The sequence below is a fragment of the Lampris incognitus genome, chromosome 21, assembly GCF_029633865.1.
Source record: "Lampris incognitus isolate fLamInc1 chromosome 21, fLamInc1.hap2, whole genome shotgun sequence".
NCBI lineage: Eukaryota > Metazoa > Chordata > Actinopteri > Lampriformes > Lampridae > Lampris > Lampris incognitus.
The window spans coordinates 16,771,138-16,795,698 of NC_079231.1; the positions used below are offsets into that span (position 1 = coordinate 16,771,138).

The 24,561-nt window shown below is 44.4% G+C and overlaps 1 long non-coding RNA gene and 1 pseudogene across 1 annotated transcript; both read right to left on the reverse strand.

The window, feature by feature from the left end:
• Positions 1-81: 81 nt before the first annotated feature.
• On the reverse strand, positions 82-13,895 carry LOC130131416 (ATP-binding cassette sub-family C member 4-like; annotated as a pseudogene).
• A 782-nt stretch (positions 13,896-14,677) lies between these two features.
• LOC130131683 (uncharacterized) lies at positions 14,678-21,244 on the reverse strand. Its single transcript, XR_008812392.1, has 3 exons — positions 21,137-21,244; positions 16,192-16,329; positions 14,678-14,713 (listed from the first exon to the last, which is right to left on the reverse strand). It is a non-coding gene; the product is annotated as an uncharacterized LOC130131683 (long non-coding RNA).
• Between the last annotated feature and the right edge of the window lie 3,317 nt (positions 21,245-24,561).

A 24,561-nucleotide genomic window follows, 5' to 3' on the forward strand; every position in this document is an offset into this window, starting at 1 on the left:
ATAGAAAAGGGGAACCCCTGGGCGTACTTCAGGCACAGTCACACACAGTCAAGGATGTAGTGAAAATGCCTTTATTAGTTTAGGGCATATTAAAGTAAAAACAAAAAAATCACGAAATCAGAAGAGGAAGATCAGGAGAACGCCGACCGGTTTCAGCCCACACTGGTTCCTCCTTGGGGCATGGCTGGAAAGAGGAGTCAAATCATATATTTCAGTTGATGCGTAGCTGAGTGATGCATGATGAATGACCCAAAAACCTCTGCTCTGCCATGTCCGCTATCAAAATGTTTAAAGGTAGAAGAAATAGGATTTTCCTAAAAAACAAAAAAAAAAATTCCCTCTGAGTCATCACTTATGACCCACTGGACGTGTGTGGCGCTGTCTGTATCTGCACAGACCCTGTCCCCTGCCTGTATTTTCTTATTTTGCTGTGTACGGGGCGTTTCTGGGCATTAACCTCTGGGCAGCGGGACACTATAAAAACATAGTGACCAGGTGCCAGATTGAGATTGTAAGCACGTATTCAAGAGGAAGCTACGACAATGGCGGACACACCGCCGGAAAGACGCAAACATAGCGAGGCGACACGCCAAACGGACAAAGCTTGTTCCAAAACAAGAGGGAATCTGGGGTTGGCTTTCACCCGCTGGCGAGCACTGAAGGAGAGGATGGGGATGAAGAGCGATGCGGAGTTGGCCTGTACAACTGGGATGTGTTCTGGCAGCGTGTCCTTCTGGTGACGTTGAGCCAAGGGGGGGGGGGGGGGCAACTTTGAACGTTGCGTTTAGAAACCACAACGGGCAAATCCTACTCGTTCTACCTTTAACGATCATCCTGTAAGCATGTTTCTCATTACAAGTAAGAGCCTAAGCCAAACATTACACACCTAAAAAATTACTTAAACTTGCAATGCTAGTTTGTTCCGGCTTCTTGTAGGGCTGCCTATCAAGGAAAACTGAGCTGCTTCTCCAAGTTGTGAATTATTCTGGGAAGGACTGTGATACTTTGGTGTGTTTTTTTTGGTCAAAATTTAAAGATTGTTTATGATTGTTTGGCCTTACCTGTCTGGCTGATGCCAATAGGGCTTTTGCCTCTGCCTGGCCTATCTGCTGCACCATCTTGTACAGGGCGCTCTCTGTGTTGTTGAGCAGGGTGTGGGGATGGTCAAACTCTTTCACCACTCCGCTGTCCAGGACCTAGAAGAGGAATCGGAGATCTGCGGTCATCAGTACGGTGAGTGTACAGTACATCAACACACACTGTCACTACATAAGCTGTCAAAGACAACAGACTTGCATTCAGTACTACATGGGGCTTAAGGACATTATGGAGACATCAATATGGCGCCGTCTGTTAAACTGCTGAAGTTCGCGGATGACACAACCATAACTGGCATTATCTGGGATGGCGATAAGTCTGCATGTAGACGGGAGGTTGATCAGCAGGCTCTCTGGTGCGGCCGTAACAACCTGGAGCTGAACACACTCAAAACTGGAGATGACAGTGGACTACAGGAGGAGACCCTGACACTGCTCTCCCTCACCATACTCAACAGCACAGTGTCTATGCTGAGAACCTACAGATTTCTGGGTTCCACAATCTCCCAGGACCCAACATAGACACAACCATCAAAAAGGCCCAGCAGAGGATGTACTTTCTCCGCCAGCTCAGGGAGTTCAACCTGCCTCAGGAGCTGCTGATTCAGTTCTACACTGCAATAATCCAGTCTGTCCTCTCACATCCATCACTGTCTGGTTTGGATTGGCCACCAAACAGGATAGGGACAGACTCCAACAGACAGTGAAGTCTGCAGAGAAAAACATCGGTGCCAACCTGCCCTACATTCAGGACTTATACACCTACAGATTCAGGAAACAGGCAGAACATCACTGCTGAGCCATCACACCCTGGTCATAACCTGTTACAACTCCTCCCCTCTGGTAGGTGCTACAGAGCACTGTACACCAAAACAACTAGATATAAAAAGTTTCTATACGCGAGCTATCATTCAAATGAACGCTTAACACAATCAAATAAATCCAACCACTTTGTATATACTGTACTGTACTTTGTACATGTACGCTCTGTCATGTCCATCTACCTCAGGCATGTATGTAAGTAACCTGCTAACATCTATTTCAGCATCTCTGATATATTCTCTGCACCATTGCACTTATCACCTCTTATTTCGCCTGTATATAGTCAGTCCTTGTGTATATATCTGAAGATTGTTGTGTTGTAGTGTTGTTATTCTATGTTAAGTACACCGAGAGAGCCACGAAACCAGAGTCAAATTCCATGTGTGCGTAAACGTACGTGGCCAATAAACTCAATTCTGAAAGATATTATGGGCAGTGAAGTATAATATACGTAGATGTCCACTTATGCAGTCAGTCACCATCTGCATCTGGGGAGCTTGAAGACACCCTGAACAGGTCTTAAGTCCATTACAGGACCCAAATGCACAAACACACACATACCCTTCCTCACGACAGGAAAATGAGAATCTACAGTTAACCTGAAACGCACAGCGTTCACTATCGCTGATATACAGAAGATGTAAAGGGGGGCACTCAGGTAGCATGCACTGAAGTCACCGGGTTCAAATCGTCAGACTTCGAGCAGAAATAGTCAGAAATAGTCTGCTATCAATCTGGACCAGTTAGACAAATGGAGTCTTGCTGGGACACATCACGTGATGTAGAGCGTTCATGACTTGTGGTAGTGGCAGCAAACATAAAATGGGGCCACAAACAATGTCTACACTCAAGACTGCCACATGAATCTGTCTAGTGGTGTGAAGCTGTGATAGTGTCCTGTCTGACTTCCTCCATGACCCCTGACATCAGTTTCTGTGTTCCACTGAAATATCATGTGAATGCCATCACACTCATTGCTTATAGACACAAGAAAAACATAGATTGGCAAGATGGAAGCACCACATTTAAGAATATGTTCACGGTCAGCTTTTCCTTTTTGTAAAAAAACAAACATCTGGTCAACACGTTGACTGAACATCCATGCATGAGTTGACTCGATACCCACCAGTATGCGGTCGCTGTCTATGATGGTGTTGAGACGATGGGCGATGGTGAGCACGGTGCATTCTCTGAACTTGTCTCGTATGGTCTGCTGGATCAGCTCATCTGTCCTGCAGGGCCGCAGCGGCGGGTGCAACTAAGTTAACAACTGCAATGTCACACTGTCACACTGTTGTCTGTGTGAGAGGCTACGGTTCAGGAAACACTAATCTGATAACTGTGAAAGATCTATCCAAATTGGCCACCCTAAACCCCACCCCACCAGTATCACTGGACAGGCATAAAACCAGCCAGGAGGGGGACACATGGCTTGGGTAAGACTGCACCACCTTGTGTGCCAGCAGTACCTGGGGTCCACGTTGACTGTGGCCTCATCGATGACGAGGATGCGGTTCTTCCTCAGGATGGCTCGGGCCAGACACACCAGCTGCTTCTGGCCCAAACTGAAGTTGGAGCCCGACTCGGCCAGAACTGTCTCCATCTTACCGGGCAGCTCCTCCACCGTAGACTTCAGCTGGACCTGCAAGAGAAAGGGAGACAAAAAAAGAATGAACATTAATGTACAGGACCTGCTGAAGGTATGTGTGGTTCTTGTGTCTAGTGTGTGACTAACTAGTCTACTGAAGAGCCTCGTGCATATTAATATGTGTATGTTCAGTTTGTCTATTTATTTGTTTGTTTGTTTATTTATTTAGACCTTTGCTGTGTGCAGGCTTGGCATACAACACAGGGAATTTGCATGTTAATCTGTAAGCAGAGTTCAGGCTCTCCACCTGACAGACACAGAAACAGACATGTTTGACAAAACATAATTGAATCCATCTTACTGATGATCAGTTTAGGATGGCAGTTATGGCGATAAAGGAGAAGACAGAACAAAGGGGGAGAAAGGGGTAAGAAGAAGGATGAAATCCAGAGTGTGCTCCATGGAGTGTGTGAGGCAGTTGCTAGCAGCGTGTGTGCGAATGTGACATGTCCACCTATATGTATGTGATGTAACCACCTGTCAGTGCACAAGATTAGTCCAAATTCTGGTGTCCGAGACCCACGACTTATCGTAGTGCCTTAGAGCAGCGGACAGGCGATGCTGCCACCCACAAGCCCCGCAGTCACCCCACAACCAAGAGAACAGCTGGAGGCCAAAGCACCGCAACCCCAGAAGAACACTAAGCCCACAGGGGGGCCCAGGATCCCGCAAAGCAACAGCCCCACACGCCCCCCAAGGAGTACAAACCAGACCCCAAAAGCACAAGCCAGGCCCACCCTCTCAGCAGGCAGGCAGGCAGTGGGGGCTCCTATGCTCATCCATGCCCGATGTAGGGACGAGGCTTGCGGTGCTGCTGCCGGGTAGATGCACCGAGCATACCCCCATGTAGCCGAATACACCCAACCCAGCCACCCCCCCCCCCACACACACACACACAAACAGGGCGGACAGGGCCCCACCAGCCAGACATGCAGTCCCCCCACCACCCCCTGCATCTGAAGCACCGGTCAATCAAAAGCCACGCAGCGGGGTCTGACAGCCACCCTCCACTCTGTGGCCCACACCCACGATGATGGGCTGCCACCCAGGGGCCCCAGAAAGCACCTGGCAGCGCTCAGTGCAGCCCTACCAGAATGCAGCAGGAAGGACACCACCCAGCACCAAGGACAGAGCGATCCACTTGGGTAAGGGGTCCTCCTGGCTGCACCGTGGCCAGACAGCCACCCACGCTGACCCACCTTCGACCTCATCCCAAACGCTGTGATGATGTGAACCCATTGAATCCATAGATGGTGATGGTGATTTGTACAGAATTTTAATCATGTAATGAGTTGACTCTCCGAAACCAAATTTCTTGAGAGTGGCGAAAAGATATGTCCAATTAACTCTATCAAATGCTTTCTCAGCATCTAGGGAAGCAATAATAGTATTTAGGTTATTCCTTTGGGATATAATGATGAGACTGAATAAACGGTAGGCAACGGAATGGACCGCCATGCCACTCGGACGCCCCAGTAATGATCTTTACATCACAATTAATTAGGCTTATGGAAGGGAAGAGTTGTCTGTGATGAACTAGCGGCCTGTCCAGGGTGTCTCCCCCCGCCTGCCGCCCAATGACTGCTGGGATAGGCTCCAGCTTCCCACGACCCTAATTAGGATAAGCAGCTTGGATAATGAATGGATGGATGGGAGGGAAGTGTTAGGTGCTTATTACGTTTGAGCAAAACCAAAATGAGAGCAGTATTCATATGTGGATGTGCAGAGGAGGAGGATTTTATCTCAGTAATCATTCAGATGAAGAGGGGATATGATTGGCCACAAGTGTTGATAGAATTCCACTGTGTCACCATCTGATCCAGGCAATAGCGATCCTAGACTCTGGGGGGCCCCAGGCAAAGAAGCCCCCCCCCGTGTCACTGACGAATGAGTTGTATTGTCAATTGACGAAAGTTGTATTGTCAATTTAACTTAAATTTAAACTGGCTACTGTATGGATGGATGCTGGCAACTTGCCTCTTGGAGAGCGGTCCACAGGTCCTCGTCTGTGTGCTGGTTGAAAGGGTCCAGGTTCTTCCTCATGGTACCAGTAAACAACACTGGATCCTGGGAAAATAAGCAGACAGACATCATCGTCATTGTAGAAGTATCCAATAAGAGTAACTGTTTGATAGAAATAGAAACTAAATCCAGTTACACCGCTGATGAATCAGAAGATATATACCTGACCAAATGTAAGGAGTCGACATCAGAAAACATGGGATTTTTCTCACTCTTTGGGACTCATTCATCAATCTTTTGTACGTATAAATTTGTTCTTACTTACCCATGGAACTTTTTTAGCCCTGAAGTTTGTCTCAGAGACCAGTGTAGAACCTGGGAGACCTCTGAATTTTAGACACCAATTGACTAACACTGATATCTTTGCAAGCCTGAGGTGGACAATAGATGTTAGGGGAAAGGAATTACAAATATCAGGCTTTGCTTCTGTCAGACAGATTTGAGCTTTAAAATTCCATGGTTGTGCAAGAACAAATCTGAGTTAGTAACGAAGTAAAAACTCAAAAGACTTACATTATCAGAATCATCTTTATTGGCTAAGTATGTTCACACATCCAAGGAATTTGATTCCGGTTTAGTGGCTCTCAATGTACTTGCACAGATTAACAACACAGCAATCTTCAGGAATACATACAAGGAATGACTATATATATATATAAAAAATTAACTTGACTAGGTCAGCCATTTTCTGCCACACCAGCATATGTTCTTTTGCTGCTGCTCCTGTATTGCTTTTTTTTTTCCTAAGCATATATTCGTAATCTGCATACACATTCATTAATATTTCTAACTCCAGTGGGGTGAAGTAGGGACGATTTTTTATTCTTGCAGTTGCCATGGTGAATTGCAGTATCAAGCGCCATTGATTACGGCTTTTTATAGTCGTCATGCACGCGCTTAACTCCAAGTGAACATACTCAGAGTTGGCTGAACTCACTACGATCAGCTGTTCTGGAACAGAAAACTCAGAGTTCGACAGCTCAGAGTTAGTCCACCCAGAGCTCAAGTTTAAACTCAGAGTTTGTTAAACCTGCTTTCTGAAACGGGCCCCTGGATACCAACAGTGTTTATGTTATGAACAGCTTTGGTGGAAAGAGGACATAGAAGTGTAATGAGTCACTGTTTGTGTATTTATTTTGTGTGCTTGCCTCAAGACACACACAAAACATCTCCTCCCATCAAGTTACCTTGATTCACAGAACGCCTGAGCTCACAAAGACAGCAGCCAATCACGTAGAGACCCCCCCCCCTTTTCTCCCCAATTGTACTTGGCCAATTACCTCACTCACCCGAGCCATCCCGGTCGCTGCTCCACCCCGTCTGCCGATCCGGGGAGGGCTGCGGACTACCACATGCCTCCTCTGATACATGTGGAGTCACCAGCTGCTGCTTTTCACCTGACAGTGAGGAGTTTCACCAGGGGGACGTAGCATGTGGGAGGATCACGCTATTCCCCCCAGTTCCCCCTCCCCCCCGAACAGGCACCCCGACCGACCAGAGGAGGCGCCAGTGTAGCGACCAGGACACATACCCACATCCGGCTTCCTACCTGCAGACACGGCCAATTGTGTCTGTAGGGACGCCCAACCAAGCCAGAGGTAACATGAGTATTCAAACCAGCGATCCCCGTGTTGGTAGGCAACGGAATAGCCCGCTACGCCACCCGGATGCCCACATGGAGACTTACATCATCACATTCTCTATCAGCTATGTGTTATGCAAACAGCCAAACGGTTTATTTACAACTTCTTGTGATTACATACATATAGCTCCTACAGGAGCCAATATGAGTTCAAGTAATCACATCTGAATGCAGGTGTGACCTCTCTGTACGCCGAGTTCTCTGTGAGGAGTGTCTACCAAGCTTGTTAAATTTCATAACAGATCATTTTCAACTCCACAACAGTAACAACTGCCATCTGTTGAGGATAAAAGCTTCAGTGATAAAGCCAGGGACAGATGGTACACGTAGCAGCTTCTCACAAGTCAGCTGTTTCCAAGCTGTGCTATTTCCAGATTCATCACCTCGAGGCAACGGTTTAATGTGGAAATTTATAATGGACCACATTCAAATGAAAATTTCCTTTTCATTATATACATGCATTATTGGTTTCAAAGCGTTAATTTGATCGGAATAATGCAAATTGCATTTGAATTTTCATATTTATACTAAGCAGCTGCTGACATTATTAAAATGTTAATTAACTAGCCATTTGACGGTTCATTTTCAAAGTCATGTCCTCCATAAAGGTTGACAATACTTAAATGATTTCAAATTGGAAAATTCAAATAAAATGAACCAGTTGCATTCTACTCTCATGAAGTTCAGAAAGAGAAATTGAATTGGTGCATTTGCAGTAATTACTAAATTGCATGTTTGACCTGCTCAGTGGCTGACAAAATTAAAATGACTGTGAGAAGAGTGAAACAGTGGCCATCTCAGAAATTGAATTTCATGCCCACTATCATGCTCCTCCTCTGACTGAATTCAAATGAAAGTAAAGTCTGAATCAGCCTTGTTAGGCCACCTCCAGGTGGTCTTCAGATCCATCTGTCTTTTTATTGAAGGCATGGCAATGATGCTGAGATCAGAGTGGCTAAAAGAAGCTACACTGAGAAGCTGAAAAACATCACAGAAAGTTGAATCAGTTCATCTGGATATAACGTTTATTGAGAGATACGTTTCATCACTCATCTAAGTGACCTCTTCAGGGATACCTGCAGTCAGTTTAGACTGAAGAGGTCACTTAGATGAGAGATAAAACGTATCTGTCAATAAACGTTGTATCCAGATGAAGTGATTCAACCTTCTTTGATTTTCTTACATGGATTATTGAGCAAGCATCAAGACATTGTAACTATTTAACGGTCACCGTAATTTGCATCTGAAAGCGATAACTGGTTAGGTTGTTATGTCACTGTGCTATAATATATATATATATATTATCCATCCATCCACTATCCATGCCGCTTATCCTAATTAGGGTCGCGGGATGCTGGAGCCTATCCCAGCAGTCATTGAGCTGCAGGCGGGGCTGCAGACTACCACATGCCTCCTCCTATACATGTGGCGTCGCCAGCCGCTTCTTTTCACCTGACAGTGAGGAGTTTCGCCAAGGGAACGTAGCACGTGGGAGGATCAATTGTGTCTGTAGGGATGGACGCCTGATGAAGTCGAAGGTAACACGGGGATTCGAACCGGCGATCCCTGTGCTGGTAGGCAACAGAATAGACCGCTACTCTACCCGGACGCCCTGTTTGATATCATCTTTGACAGGCTTTCAAACATTTTGTCTGGCTATATGTTGTTAAAACAGACAGTTACTGGGGGTAATGCCTCCCTCAGAGCCTAGGATTGGTTTAATTAGTGAGCTAACGCTAAGCACAGCTTTCTTGTTTGTTCTCTGGTATACTTGCTCTCATATATATATATATTTATATATATATGCTTATACTGAAAAACAAACAGACATACGTTTGCCTCAGTGATCTACTGGGGCTTTAGTCAAGGTGGAGAGAATCATGAACAGCTCCAAATATCAGTCGATTTTGGTGCAAAACCTTCGAGCGTCTGCCAGAAAGCTGAAGATGAAGAGGAATTTACCCCAAAAGACTGAGTGCTATAATAAAATAAAAAGGTGCTTCAACCAAGAAATAGTTTAGGGATGTTTTAACAGTCAGAAATATACCTACTGTGTTTTGGGACAGTATTTTGGTTGTAGTACCATATTTGGTCACTATATATTCATTATATACTGCGATGCATCACTGGAGCCAGCGTCACTCCCAGTCTACCTGTCTATTGCACATCAGTAACTTGTCTCTCCTTAGTAACAGCTCGGTTCGTGTACAACTGTGTATCTACATGTACGTTGAAAGATCACAGTGCCGTTGTAACCAGGCATTGTACGGTAGCAAGTATAGGCTATTAAAGTGACACAAGTGCGAGATCCTACTATTGGCTTCGTCTGAATGACTCTATGCTAAGCTATCCTGGTGCAGCCTAGCTAGTACTAAGCTTACTTAGCTAACATGTAACCACAGCTCGTTACAATGTGCACACTTATGCAACTGGGATATTACAAGCCCCGCCCCCCCAAAAAAAGGTGTCAGTTCGTTTTTCCCTTGAATTTTATAGGTTGCAATTTAACATTAAAAGTGGAAAAAGTTCTGACATGGTTTATCTTGGTTTCATTCTTTTTTACATCACAAAAACCTGCCATTTTAACAGGGGTGAGTAGACTTTTTATAAAGCTTTCAGCATAGCTTTGATTGGCTGATTACTTAGATGACATTGAGAGGACGCCACGACAGTACCTGAGGTATGATGGACATCTTCTGCCGCAGGTCGTGTAGGCCAATCTCGGAGGTTAAAACGCCATCAATGTAGATCTTACCATCTGGCTATGCGAGGCGGAAGAGCACTGACACCAGAGAGCTCTTCCCAGCACCCGTCCTACCCACAATGCCAACCTTACAGTCAGAAACAGGGAGAGCATAGACATCAAGCTATGCTTCAGCTTCAACACGGGCGTTCAACCACCACGCAGTCAAGACAAGAAATCTCAGCTCTCTGCGAACCAAAGATGTCTGACCTTCTCTCTGGGTCTAAACGCTACATTCAAGTCTTTCAGGACCAGCTGCCCACCAGCACTGTAGCAGAAATTGACCCGGTCAAAGGTCACCATGCCTTGGCTGGGCCATTCAGGTGGAGGATGCTTATGGGTTTCCCAGGGTGCTTCACTCTCCAGCTCCGCGTACTCCACCACTCTCTCCACAGATATCATCTGAAAAGAAATGACGTCAAACCAAACCGACAGACAAAAGTTCTCATAAATAAGTCCGCCATCTTTGGTCTGGGTGAAGCCACCTGATGTTATGACAGGCTGGATGGACAACCTGCATACTCCTGACACTCCATAGCTTGCCTATGTCTGCTGTACTGTGTGTGTGTGTGTGTGCCTGAATTTCCATGGTTTCATCAGTATCTCTTAGAACTTGGTGACAATCCCGTCTAGAGGGACGCTTACCGGAAATGTAGAGCCCAAAGATCACTGTTTCACCATTTATCAAAAGGCATGCAAAATGTGATTCAGGGTTTTGACTTTCACTTGTAGGTCAACTGCTCCTTTATGGTGATAGCTGAATAAAGGCGCAGAATTATGTCTATACCCTGTGTGAAGTCACAGGCCCGTCTCTGCCTCTGATAAGAGCAGCTTGAAACAGCCAGTGGGATGTGGGAACCAGTACTCTGCTGCCTTAAACGTGTCAAGAATAGAGACTCCAATTTTATGTGCTTTTTTCAACCCAAAAGTTCTGCCTTTATCACCTCTTGGTTACACAATATTTTATTTTGATTGGTTTGAGGCTGATTTCGGCAACATAAGACAAAGCACTTCTTAGGTCTAAATCTTATCTGTCTGTGTATATATATATATATATATATATATATATATATATGTGTGTGTGTGTGTGTGTGTGTGTGTGTGTGTATATATAGACATGTATAACAATATCCCCCTTTCCTTCAGACCAGCCTTTTTTAGCCACTGGTAGGATTTCTCGATGTCAGCCACTCCCTCTGTCTGCCAATGGTACATCCCAATAGCAGACCCAAAGAAAGGGGTCTGCTACTGGGATGCATGCAACCCCCTACAAGCATATCTATCTCTCTATCTAGAAACGCATACATATACACACCCATGCACATTTTCTTTTTATCTATAATATTGTGATTTATTAAAGCTTTTGGCCTGTTAATATCACCATTTCTGCAAAGCAGGCGTTACTCAAGTGATTATGTTAAAGCACTTGAGTAGTGTCTGTTGACTTTCGTAAGGGGGGATTATCAACAGAAAAGCCTTACTGCAGGTCTGTTTACTCTGCAGAACATACTTGTCTCTCTGTAGGTTATGTGACTTGAACAAGACTGGGCATGAGCACCCAACAACATGTCAAAGTGAATCAAATATATAAAGTCTTTAATGTAAATATCAGATGCCTGTGTGTGTGTGTGTGTGTGTGTGTGTGTGTGTGTGTGTGTGTGTGTGTGTGTGTGTGTGTGTGTGTGTGTGTGTGTGTTGTGCACTGAGGTTGTCTGGTCAGAGCTCACCATGTTCTCCACCTCAGCACTCTGCCTGATGGTCCACTGGAAATTTCCCATCAGGGTCACAGCATAGGTCAGCACCAGGCCCACCTCTCCAGCCTCCAGCCCTGTAAAAATACACACACACACACACACACACACACACACACACACACACACACACACACACACACACACTGTAATATGGAGTGCAGTAGAGGAATAATTTAATTCACAGATAGAACAACTGGTGCGACAGACGTTTTACTACCCTCCCCTAGTGTATTTGTGCATAATAAGGAAGCTGTGGTCGAAGATATTAAACCCAGAGGGAAAACATTTATTTTCTTAAATGAATATTCATGTAACCATAAAATGGATTAGCTCCCATTACTCTTATCATAGCTCTTTAAAGGCAAGCAAATCCGTTACCCAGTAACTGATACCCAGTTCTCCCGTTTCGGCCCAACCCTTGCATTGCTACACTTTTTGAATTGAATTATTCTTCATCAAAAGTCCCCTTCAAAGAAGTTGTGAAATTAATTTTGCTGCTCTGATCACTCAACCCTTTGCTATAAAAGATGAAGAAAGACATCTTTGTTCTGCTGTTAAAGAAAGGATTATGACATGGACCGGAGGTCTTTCTGAGCGAAACATTCTCTGGTACAACCCCTCACCGTCTGAGCTAGAGGCAGCCGAACGTGGTGAAGGTGATGAAAATGGAGCAGATGCTGTCCAGGCGTAGGGCGAACCAGCGAGATGTGACCAGGAACAAGAACCAGGCCTCTGAGAACCACGAGGACAGACCAGGAGAAAGGAGTTACGCAGTGAGAGTCTCTTTACTGCTAAGTCAAGTCAAGTCAATTGTACTTGTTTCGTCCAATATCACAAATATAATCATTACGTTTATACAGCACTTTTCTAGACACCCAAAGCATTCACAGAGAAGGTGGGTAGCTCATTTCAACCACCACCAATATGTAGCGCCCACCTGGATGATGCATAGCAGCCATTTTGTGCCAGAACGCTCACCACACATCAGTTTGAGGTGGAGAGGGAGGAATCATTGAGCCAATTAAATGTGGGGATGATTAGGTGGCCAGATGGAGAGAGCCAGATTGGGAATTTTGCCAGAACACCAGGGAACCCCCTACTCTTAAATGCCATGGACCCTTTAATGACCACAGTGAGTCAGGATCTCGGTTTAACGTCTCATCCAAAGGACGGCATCTCCTACAGCACAGTGTCCCCGTCGCTGCACTGGGGCATTGGGATTTGATATTTGTTGTTTTTATTAAGACCAAAGGGAAGACTGCCCCCTACTGGCCCATCAACACAACTTCCAGCAGCAACTCAGTTTTCCTGGGACGTCTCCCATCCAAGTACTAGCCAAGCTGCTTAGCTTCTGTCATTTGGCAGAGCCAGGGTACATGTTGGTATGGCTGCCGGCAAATATATAGTATATATTGTTATACATAGTATATATAGATATAGTGTTTTAGTGGGAAATATAGTAAATGTAAAAAAAAGCTGAGGAAAAAAATCTCCAAATGATTATCTGTGAGGGCAGAGCCATTACTGGAAATCAACCTCCAAAGCAAGAAGCATGGAAGACATTTTAAAATTCAGTAACCCACCTGAATTTAGACTGGAATCAGACACCAACACATTCTTGTGCTCTTTCTTAGGTAATGTATTGACATGATAGCCGAGTTTGATACGAGTTGTATTAATATTTGTAAAGAGCCAATTCTAAACTCACCTTTATTTGACAGCAAGTGTTAACTCGAGACAGTTATTTTGACTCAAATATTGATTTGAAGGGGGAAGAATATTTCGCATTTGTTCACAGTTATCTAGATAAATGATGCTAAATAATGTCACATCATGCAGTGGAGGACAAGTTGCCCCTGCTCATTCAGCTCTTTGGAACAGTAATGTCCCAAACGGCACAGTGTATAAGGCTAAGTAATTTTCAACAGCAACCTCTCCTTTGAACACCACGTCAACGTAATCACCACATCTGCCTTTTCCCACCTAAAGAACACTGCTGGTCTCCACCCATCACCTCCTTATCTGCTGCCGAAACTCTGATCCATGCCTTCACCATATCCCGAATTGACTAATGCAACAGCATTCTTTAAGGCTCATCATCCAACGTCCTAACATGCAGAACTCTGCCGCTCACCTGCTCACCCACTCCCATGACCACATCACCCATCCTCCAGAACCTTCACTGGCTCCCTGTCCCACAACAGAACCAATTCCAAGTCCTTCTCCTCACCCACAAAGCCCTCCATAACCAGGCCCCCTCCTACCTCACCAATCTGCTCCACTACCCTCTGGGACCCTCTCCCAAAATGCATCAGACTTCACCGATCTGTCCATGTTCACATCACTAATCAAAATTCACCTTTTCAAGATTTGCGTTTTTTTTTTTTTTGAGGGGGGGGACCCTTTTCCCCCCTATATGTATCCGGCCAATTACCCCACTCTTCCGAGCCGTCCCGGTCGCTGCTCCACCCCCTCTGCCGATCCAGGGAGGGCTGCAGACTACCACATGCCTCTTCTGATACATGTGGAGTCGCCAGCTGCTTTTTTTCACCTGACAGTGAGGAGTTTCACCAGGGGGACGTAGCGTGTGGGAGGATCACACTATTCCCCCGTCTCCCCTCCCCCCTGAACAGGCGCCCCGGCATCCCACCTGCAGACACAGCCATTTGTGTCCGTTGGGACAACCGACCAAGCCAGAGGTAACGCAGGGATTCGAACCGGCAATCCCCGTGTTGGTAGGCAACGGAATAGACCACTACACTACCCGGATGCCCAAGGCATTTCAGATTTTTTTTAAAAATGATGACCCGAGGCGGGGTTATCCCAGAGGTGACAGCGGTAAGAAGAAGTGTTGGACAGGGGGGGTTAACATACCTCTGTAGCTCCTCACCCAGTCTCTCAGACCGATCCTCTGGAAGCACTCTGTACATGTCTTTCTCCTCCAGCCTCCTTTTGTGTCCGGTACGAAGCAATGGTGTCAACCAGCTAGCATGGTGCAATAAAGCAGATAGGAAACAGAACAGGTGGGGTTCAGTCTTACCGAACTGATCAATCTTATAAACCTAAATTGGTGACATGGTGACAAATGAGAGCTGAAAATACCTCTAGTGTTGCTTTTGGTTGTCAACTCTGTATTCATTATCTTCATTAGGTTGCTTCCATCCAGATGTTTCTATATTTCAACAAATTCTGTTTGCTGTGTTTTAAATGCAAGTTCTGTGTAGCACAATATGACTGTTTTTGCATCAGAGAAGATCATGAGATTTGTTGATTGGAAATTTTATGGGTTGGATTTTGTTATGAAATTTCAATGATTTGGCAAACGCTTTGGCCGTTAATGTTTCTGCTAAATAATTGCAAAAAAAATTGGGGTATGGTTTTGAAATGAAGTGGCCCAAATCAAAATATCAGTCCACCAGAATACGTACATGCATGCTGAAACCTGGAGTACAGTTTCCCCATTTTCAAGATCTGCAAAACCTTCCCGGTTAATCTATTGGTTCTATCCATTTCACACCATGCATAAATAAAGAAATAGAAAACCACCAACACAGTATGGTGGGCTTCTTGTCGGCTGGCCATTAGTTACAGCCTGACAAGTGTTTATCAAGTGGATTCCTCTGGCAGGTGACACCACTGTCCAAGATACAAGAGTACACAGAATGGCCACGTTAAACCCCCTTGTGTCTCCATCCTAAGACTCTTCACCATTTAAAAAGCAATTTACAAGACCCCTTTCGTCCCGGATCTAAAGCCTTCCCCTTCTCTTCCAAACATATGCAGATTTTTTTACACTATGAAGTGTCTGTGTAGAAGTATTACAGTCATGAGGTTGATGAATTCACCATTGTCATAAAGTTGATCATTTCTAGAATAAATTCTGAATGAGGGAAAAATGAAAATGAGAAAGCAATCTGTCTCAAAAAAAAAAGGGGGAGTGAGTAGAATGCCTTGTTTCACTCCTCAAACACGTACATTAACAACAATAAAAGTTTGATTTGAAGAAATTAAACAACTGACCATTAATTAGCATTTCAATGAGTATTTTTTATTTCTGCTATGAATATTGCCCTGTGGGGGACAGGTGCTTGAGCTGAATTGGCTGAAAATATAGCACTTCTGAATACATGTGAACAAGTTTCAATTGTGAGCTGCACCACAATGGTGCTGTGCGAAATTGTCGCTCATCAAATCTTAGAATATCAATCATGTCCAAGCAATTTTTCTTCAGACACATCCAGTGTTTGCACAATTAACCAATCTTGTGACAGGCAGACATTTAGCTTGTTGAAATCCACATAGGCTAAATAACCATGTGCTTGTTCCTCTCTTTTACCATGTAATTTCATTCATAATCCTCATGTGACCAGACATGTGCCAGAAGTATCTTGTGATCTACCGAGCAGCCTGATGGATTAAGGCAAATATAGCACAAGTTATACTCTTTATAGACAGTTACTCACACAAATATCCATACAGGTGGTGAGGGCTGGGGTGAGGGAGGGCCAGTGAGCAGGACAGCAGCAAAAAACAGTGGTCAAGCTGGTCCACGGGTTATAGAAGGGAGAATCTGAGATGAGTGGTGGCCGGGTTGGAGGTATCTGTGATTACAGTGTAGGAGGTCAACAAATAAGTGTGGCATGCAGAGTAGGCTGGAATGGGGGCATTGGTGAAGGGCTTGACTTATACGAGTAGTTGGTTGTTGGGACAGGTAAGAAGTAGGACTGTCCCGAAAACCGTTTTTTTATGCTCCGGAGCTTCGGTAGCAATCAACAGTGAATATTTGAAGCTTCGCCCGGGCGCGACTTGGGAAGGACTCAGCCTCGGCTGAGATGGATGGCATAGCCCTGCAACAGGTGACTTTTGGTTTAATAAAAGGCATTAACTGTTAAGGATTCCGTTGGTCTACGGTATTGTTGTTTGCATTATTTGTTCATAAAATCATTTTCCAAAAGGTTTGGCATGTTTTATGCATGTTTGTAATCCCAAGGGGTTCTGTTGAAGGAGGTCCTATCTGTGCACTTTTTGTGACATAACAGATTGTGACAACTTCTCTTAACATGGACAAATTATATACCTACATAAATGCTCATAATAATAGGCTCCAAATTCGAGACAACGCCCGACAAAGCACTGTGAAACAGAAGCCCCAAACAGCAGCTCCGACAGATTTAAGATTTATTTATCATTTCTTTGTCATTTCTCAGTACTCGCACACATTGAGACAAAATTTGTCCTCTGTATTTAACCTTCCCTATTCACAACTGGCCCTGGCCTTAAAGGTTTATCCCTCAGCAGGATGGCAGAAATTTGCAATCAAGGAAACATCAGCATGGTGTCATTATATCACAAGTTGGAGTAAAACAGGGTCCACTTCAGACCACAGCTGCTCAGCAGTGTAGCACAAAGGACAGCAGCAGAGAGAATAAGGCTGGGTCCTACGCTCGCAACCTTATTATGCCTGGGTCACAGAGCCTGCTACACTGAACAACACTGAACAGACCTCCACAAAATTAAAACTGGGTGCTACAAATTCCTGAATGGCAACTTTGGTCTCGTCAGTCAGCATGGGTGGAAAGGGGTGTGTGATAACTTCCTGTGCCGATCACAGAAGGTTGAATCAGTTCATCTGGACACGTTTATACCCAGATGAACCGACTCAACTTTCTGTGATTTTCTTACCTGGATTATTGAGCTCTTAAGCGGCTAATGGTTACTCTGGCTAGCTCATCCGTCGGACGTCATCTTTCTTTGAGAAACAGTGAACCGACGCTCATGTCTAAATCGCTCTCTCTAAGCAGGCCCTGTAGCATAATATGGTGAGAGGAGAGATACAAAGCATCTGTGGCATGTATATAATGTGACAAAATTAGCATATACATCCATCCATTATCCAAGCTGCTTATGAAGTATTCAAAAGATGTGAAATATAGTGCAATGCTATGTAAACACTGAATGCCTTTCCACCATAACTAGATTGTTCAAAGCTCTTAATTCATGATTAAGGAATCATCCTTAATTAAGGATGATGAATCAACATAACTCAGTGGTTCCCACAGGTTGTGAAATAACTCTCTCACCCCCACCACCACCCCCCCACACACACACAGCCTTCGTAATGCCTGACAAAGCATCACAGCAGTAACGACCACCACCACCACGGTGATTATCCACATCTGGATATTTGTAAGGCTTGATGACAAAATATGACCAGAACTGGAATATCAAATTAGGACGGCGATAAATAAACTGACTGACAAAGCATGATCCGGCCATGTTTTTGAAACGCTTCTGATTCAGTTGTAATCCATTCATTGCAGCATGTTATTCGACCGTCTCCCAACACGTGTTAATAAACACGGAGTCAGGGCCAGCGTTGATGCATGATTAACGAGGAGCGTTGATAAAATTAAACCTCCAGAATAGCTGTCGTGTAATGACTTTTGACAGTTTTCTATGGTATCTTTTAGCTATACTTGAGCTACATTAGGGTTAACTAGCAAACATGGGAAAAAGTCACCACCAATTTTCAAAAGTCTTTGGCTGGGGCATCATCCAGCATGGCGTGCAAACCAATATGACTTACTCTGAGAAAAGGTTTGTATAGACTAGAGATAATGTCCCAAGGTTAGGGTTGGCATGTAACAGCAAAACTGTCTCCGGTGCATTCATGGCAGCAAAAAAAAAAAGATGCTGTGTCTAATATTTCAGAGCAACTTGACTATTATAGCTGTTGCTGAAGCCAACTGAAATAAAGTAAATGGCACAGTCCTCTCCCCTAATGTATATCGCCAACTTTTCGTTTTGTATTTATTTGTTGCACGCTTTGCTGTTTGTTCTTCCCATTGCTATATGATGGAGGTCAGCGGATTGAGCGTATCAACTAACGCCATTTGTTTGAATGTAAATCTTAGTTAACTTTCTATTAAATGTATTTTCAATCAGTGCCTTGGGAATAAATCATCCCACGGCAGTGTATGACCCTAGAACAGACATGGGCCACTGGCGGCCCGCGAGCCGCACTCAGCCCCCGTCCTCACTCAGTACAGCCCGCAGGTCAGTTTCCAAATATCAATAAATTGTTGGTTTCACAGGCGTTGGAAGCAAATGGGCCATTTGACCACGTTTGAACCGGATCCCAATTGTAAGTATACTGTCCACTGATAGAGGGCGCTCCCTCGAAACACAAGAGGCCCATAGCCCAACAACTGCTTGCACATGGTCTCGTCTTGGTCTCAGCGGGCCTCTTGATCTTGAATATTAGTTGTTACACTTAGTTTGAATGTTAACTTTTGTACCATTATTGAATGATGATTTCTGGGACCCCATTGCACTGAAATAATGGTATATAACTCAGGAATGTGGACGTTTTGTGTCTGTGTTAAGTTCATTAAATAGAAATGGTATAATAAACTTTGATTACTGGTATATAGTTTATTATTTTCATTAAATTAGTAGCTACAATTGGTTATTTGAGTGATGGGGTTACAGTATCCCACTGGTGGAAGTGCACAGTCACAATCTGGCCCTCTGGTAATGAGGATAAAAAATTTGTGGCCCTCTCCATCATCAAAGTTGCCCATCCCTGCTCTAGACTATGACAATATTTGTGTTCACTGAAAACTGCAGAGGAAAAAAGAAAAAATGAAGAAAAAAAAAGAAAGGAGAAGAAGCATTATAAGAACAATAAGAATAAGAACTCTAGCCCACGAATAAGAAGAATTTGGAATATGCATAAGAATAAGAACAAGAACAGCAAGAATAAGAACAATAAGAAGAAGAAGAAGAAGCATAAGCATAAGAAGAAGAAGAACAAGAAGAGGAAAAAGAAGAACAAGAATAACAAGGAGGAGGAGGAACAGGTTTACAACGACGCCATCCTAAGGTAACGACACAGCACAGCTGAATGAAGGTTTCAAAATAAAGGTCACTAAGTGAGCAAGGCAACTTCACACAGAACTGCAAAAGCCAGCATATAATGAACTTGACAAACCGACTCCAACACAATATAGCAGCATCACACCGTAGTGATGCAACACACGCTACGCAAACAGCATATCAGAAAATATACAGAAACACACGATCACGACAGATGCTGCTCAGTGGACAGACAGCCTAATCAAATGGTTATCACCTTCAGAAGTGCTTTCTTGACTTTTTCTTTGCGAACTCTGATCAAGTCCTCAAAACCCAGCTGTTCATCGCTGCGACCGACGGTTGACGCTTCCAGGCTATCGTTACTGCTAGCTAGCTCGACATACTCCGTCGGAATGCCCTCTTCTTCACTTTCTTTAGCTCTTTTCTTTTTAAAAAGCTACTTATTAGTGGGGCATTTTTACTTATGGGCGCTTATTTCACTCGCTTTTCCTTTCTTCTGGCAGCCCCGCTGGGCTTTTGGGTAACACCGTCCATTTTCTGCTGCCTGGCAAGTTTTCCCGGGCACTTCTGCCTTCTTCTTTGTGTCTTCTTCTTTGTGTCTTCCTTCTGCCTTCTTCTTTGTGTCTTCCTTCTGCCTTCTTCTTTGTGTCTTTCTTCTGCCTTCTTCTTTGTGTCTTCCTTCTGCCTTCTTCTTTGTGTCTTTCTTCTGCCTTCTTCTTTGTGTCTTCCTTCTGTCTTTTTCTTTGTGTCTTTCTTCTGTCTTTTTCTTTGTGATTTCGGGCTATACAGATAAACTTGACTGGACTTTTCACCGATACAACCTAACTGATAGTGGGTCAGGTAAAAATTAACTCAACTATTTTTAACCTTGACTTGGTTTAAGAAAAACTGATCTTGAAGCTGTGGTGTCCACCACCTTGACCATTATACATCCTATACAGCGCATTGCCGCTTGCTCGCCAGTCACCACCTGCCCAGCCATCTCACCGATAAAACAATCAATCATGTGACTTCATTTCCTTGGAAACAACTTTTATTTCATTCCGATTAGATAATTATCAAGATCAAGAGAATGGGTCAAGCTTTAGATCATATGTATATGAGCCGGACATTAATTTTTTTAAATGTATACTTTTCTCCCATCGCGGAAAGCCCTTTTGCGCTCAGGGGGTCCTTGGGCAAGCGTATGCCTATATGGTAGAGAGCCGGCGGCGCCCATCGGGGGTTACAATAAAGTTTGTATGGTCTCAAACACTGTTCGGCTTTCTAACACCTTTAACACTACAGTTTATGGCTGTGGGCCCTTCGTATCTCACATCACTGGAAATAAATCAACGTTTCGGCCAAGTTTTAATCAAAAAACGGATTATTTTCTGGGCCCCCCCCCCCCCCCACACACACACACACACACGCCCGCGGATACTTGGCGGGGTGTGTTGACGCACCGTCGATCAGCCATTAAGATCCCATGCAGGTGAAACCGACCATGTCCCCTACAGTTGGTAACAGCACACATTACCGACAACTCACCAGAAAAAGACCCTGGAAAGTCGTTTGGCTTTGGCCATCGGGTTATAACGGGGATCGCAGTCGTTTGGCTCCATCGTAAACTGGCACCTGCGCACACTCGCGCCGAACTAGACGTTTTGGCCAACCCGCGCTCCATACTCCACACACGCATGCCTCCACTCGGATCAGACGTCGTGTACTTCTAGCGCGTCAACCGGTGCCGGGCGGCTTTAACGCGCAGCCGCTCCCGGACACGCCCACCCACCCGCGGCGCACACGAGGACGCCGCAGGAGCAGGAGAGGAAGAAGGCGAAAGGCCTTCCTTGGAAGAGGAGGAGGAAGACGAAGAAGAAGCAACGAATAACCTATGCGCATAACCAACTTTTTTAACCTTTATTTAAACAACTTTGATATGTACAAATCGTGAGGCAAATTTTTAGTCAACGTTCCATCAATATAGAAAGACTGAGCAAAAAAATATACAAATGTACATATGGGTCGTGTATGTAACCAAGGGGAGAAAAAACCCCCCAAATTTAAATATGCACCAAATAAAAATAAATAACTAAATAATGCGCATAACCAACTAACATGAGAGTGCTGGAGAGGTCGACGGCTGAAAGAAAATGGATTACATGGGCTTGCTGTCTCAGGTGTATATTTGAAGAAGAAAAAAATAGATCTGCATTCAGTATACTCCACATGCTCCCCTCCATAACTGCTTTGTTTTAGAACATGACTTGTAAAAAACTGGAATTGATAACACCCAGTATGGCGCACGCACACACATGCAGGGGTGTAGCACAAAATTCTGGGCCCTATACATAAGCAGTCTCTGTGGGCCCCTTTCCTCTTTTGTCTCTCACGCATCACTTTTTTGAGTTCTAGCATACTGCATATTATCTACAATCACAGGACATTACTCTATTTTAACCTAACTTACCCTTAACCTTAGCCTATCTTGCAAAACATACTACTTGATGTTAGTGCTACTAAGCTCCTTTCGGTTGAAACTGCTACAAATAATTGCTTGGAATCAATTTTAGTTGTCAGAGCCACTATATGAGCTCACCTTGTCTCACATCCTTAGTAACATAAACATCAGGAGATTAAGGACCTGCTGCTGCTCCACTCCCTGTGGCTGTTTCTGAAACTGAGGGCCATGTGTTTCATGTTAAGCTAAGTTATGTTCATAGATATAATTTCATATGACATTGTAGCTGTGATGCTGATAAATGTATGATACTGTGTGTGTTACAGTACTAGCTAGCTAGCTAACTCCTACTGTATTCAGGTAGTAAGAGTTAAGCGTTTGCTAGCTAGCTGCTACCTAGTTGTGGTAATAGGAGTTAGCTAGCCACCTTTCTTTTAAAAGTTTCTATCTCACCTTTCTTTTGGAAGAAATTACTCAACAGATTCTTTCCCTCATTTTGCCTTCTCTCCCTTTCCCTTTTATCCCTTTCCTTTTCTGGAACCCAGAGTTTGCTTTCTTTGGGAAAGACATGACTCTGTGACTGCTTGTATCAGCAGTCACTTGCGACAGGACTAGATGGGCTGCATTGAGAGATGCTCGTGAGGGGCGGACTAAACTAAACCATTTTGCACCTGTTTATAAGGGGTGAGAGGGGCCTCAGAGAGGGGCCTCAGAGAGCCTCTACCAGTGGCAGCTGGCCAGTACAGGGCGCCGGGGAGTCACCCCCTTCAAACATCAAGAGATGAAAATCTACTTAAACATGTTAAATATAATTTAGTTGTATAATGCAAATAATTGTGAAATAAAAGTGTTTTCAGTCTGTGAGCACCTGTCAGCAGCCATTAAATATTGGTTCCAAATGGTATTTGGTTGATTTCTGTCTGAATACATATACTTCCCGGGTGAGGGGCGCCAGCCAAACCAGACCTTATGTAAGGCCTCAAACCTTTGGCGAGCGGGTGACCTGAGGCTGCTGTCTGATTGGTTTCTTCAGATTTTCCATGGGGCGCAGTTCTGTGCTGCCCCAGACACTCCCACTTTTATTGGCAGCGAATTTGTATTGTTTTAATATTTTTTGATCTAATGTGATTGGACAATTCTCGTGGCTATCAATCATGTTCACACCCACCACCACGCCTCGTCTTGATTGTCCATCATCCAACGTCTACGAACCCTGATAAAATCTATAGGCTACATTGTCCTTCTTAATAACTCTGTGACTGTGTGGACATTAAAGCAGCTGTCAGGTGTGCTGCGACAAGGTAAATTGCGCCCCCCCCCCAAATTTTTTATCACCAGTCGCTGCTGGAAGTCCCTCAACCGATGTATTGAGCCAATTTTAACGGAGGTTATGACACTTATTAGTTAGAAATACAAATTTGCAAATCGAAACAAACTTAACTCCAAACTTCCCGATTCCCCCCCCCTTCTGGGCCCTGGTAGGTCCCCCCCCCCACTACGACGCCGCTGCACACATGCTTGTCTATACTGAGGCCCCCCAGCAAAGCCGAGCTTTGGGGCCCATGAACAACAAGACAAAGGAGAGGACGAAAAGACAAAGGGCTCTAGTTTCCGGAATGCCACAGCTGAGCAGAGTTTCTCATTCGAAGACCTACATCCGCACTACAATGACAGAGAAACGGCTTAACAGCCGGCTTTTCCTGCACATCCACAAAGACCTGACTGATGCCTTGGACATGAACAAAGTATTAAATGGATTTTGCTTTGGGAGCGATAGGCACACTCAGTAATTTGGAAAATAAGCCAAAGGGGACTAAATCTCGCTTGTTCTTCTTCTCTGGTGCAGTTTTAAGCAGGGTTTGTTGACAGACATGCAGCCAAGCATGGGATAATTATTAGATGTGCGCTGCATGCAGAACACTGAAGCATGAAGCCTGCTGGTCATATTTCCAGTTAAAATGTTAAATTGAATGTTCTAATTACCACCACTCACAATAGCGACCCAACTTTTCTACTTTTAAGAAAGCAACTTTATTTTTGTCGTTGTACAGTTCAGTTACAATGAAATGTGTCTTCTGCATTTAACCCATTCTATTGTATATAACAGTGAGCAGCTGCAGAGCTCGGGGACCAACTCCAGTTCTTCCTTCCATTGCCTTGCTCAAGGACACAGGCAGGAGTATTAACCCTAACATGCATGTCGTTTTGATGGTGGGAGGAAACCCGGAGAAAACCCACCACACACGGGAAGAACATGCAAACGCCACACCGAAGGGACCCTGGGACGGCCTGGGGTTCGAACCCAGGACCTTTCTGCTGTGAGGCAACAGTGCTAACCACTGGACCGCCGTGCTGCCCCATTATAAATTTACTTTCTAAAAGTTAATAAGTAACATTTTTATGTATAATACGTCATTAACTTGTGCTGAAGAGATAGTGTCACACGTGTCTAGGGGACGGTTCTCGAGCCTAGTTTAACCATGTCATGTGATATGCTACTTCAAGACACTTT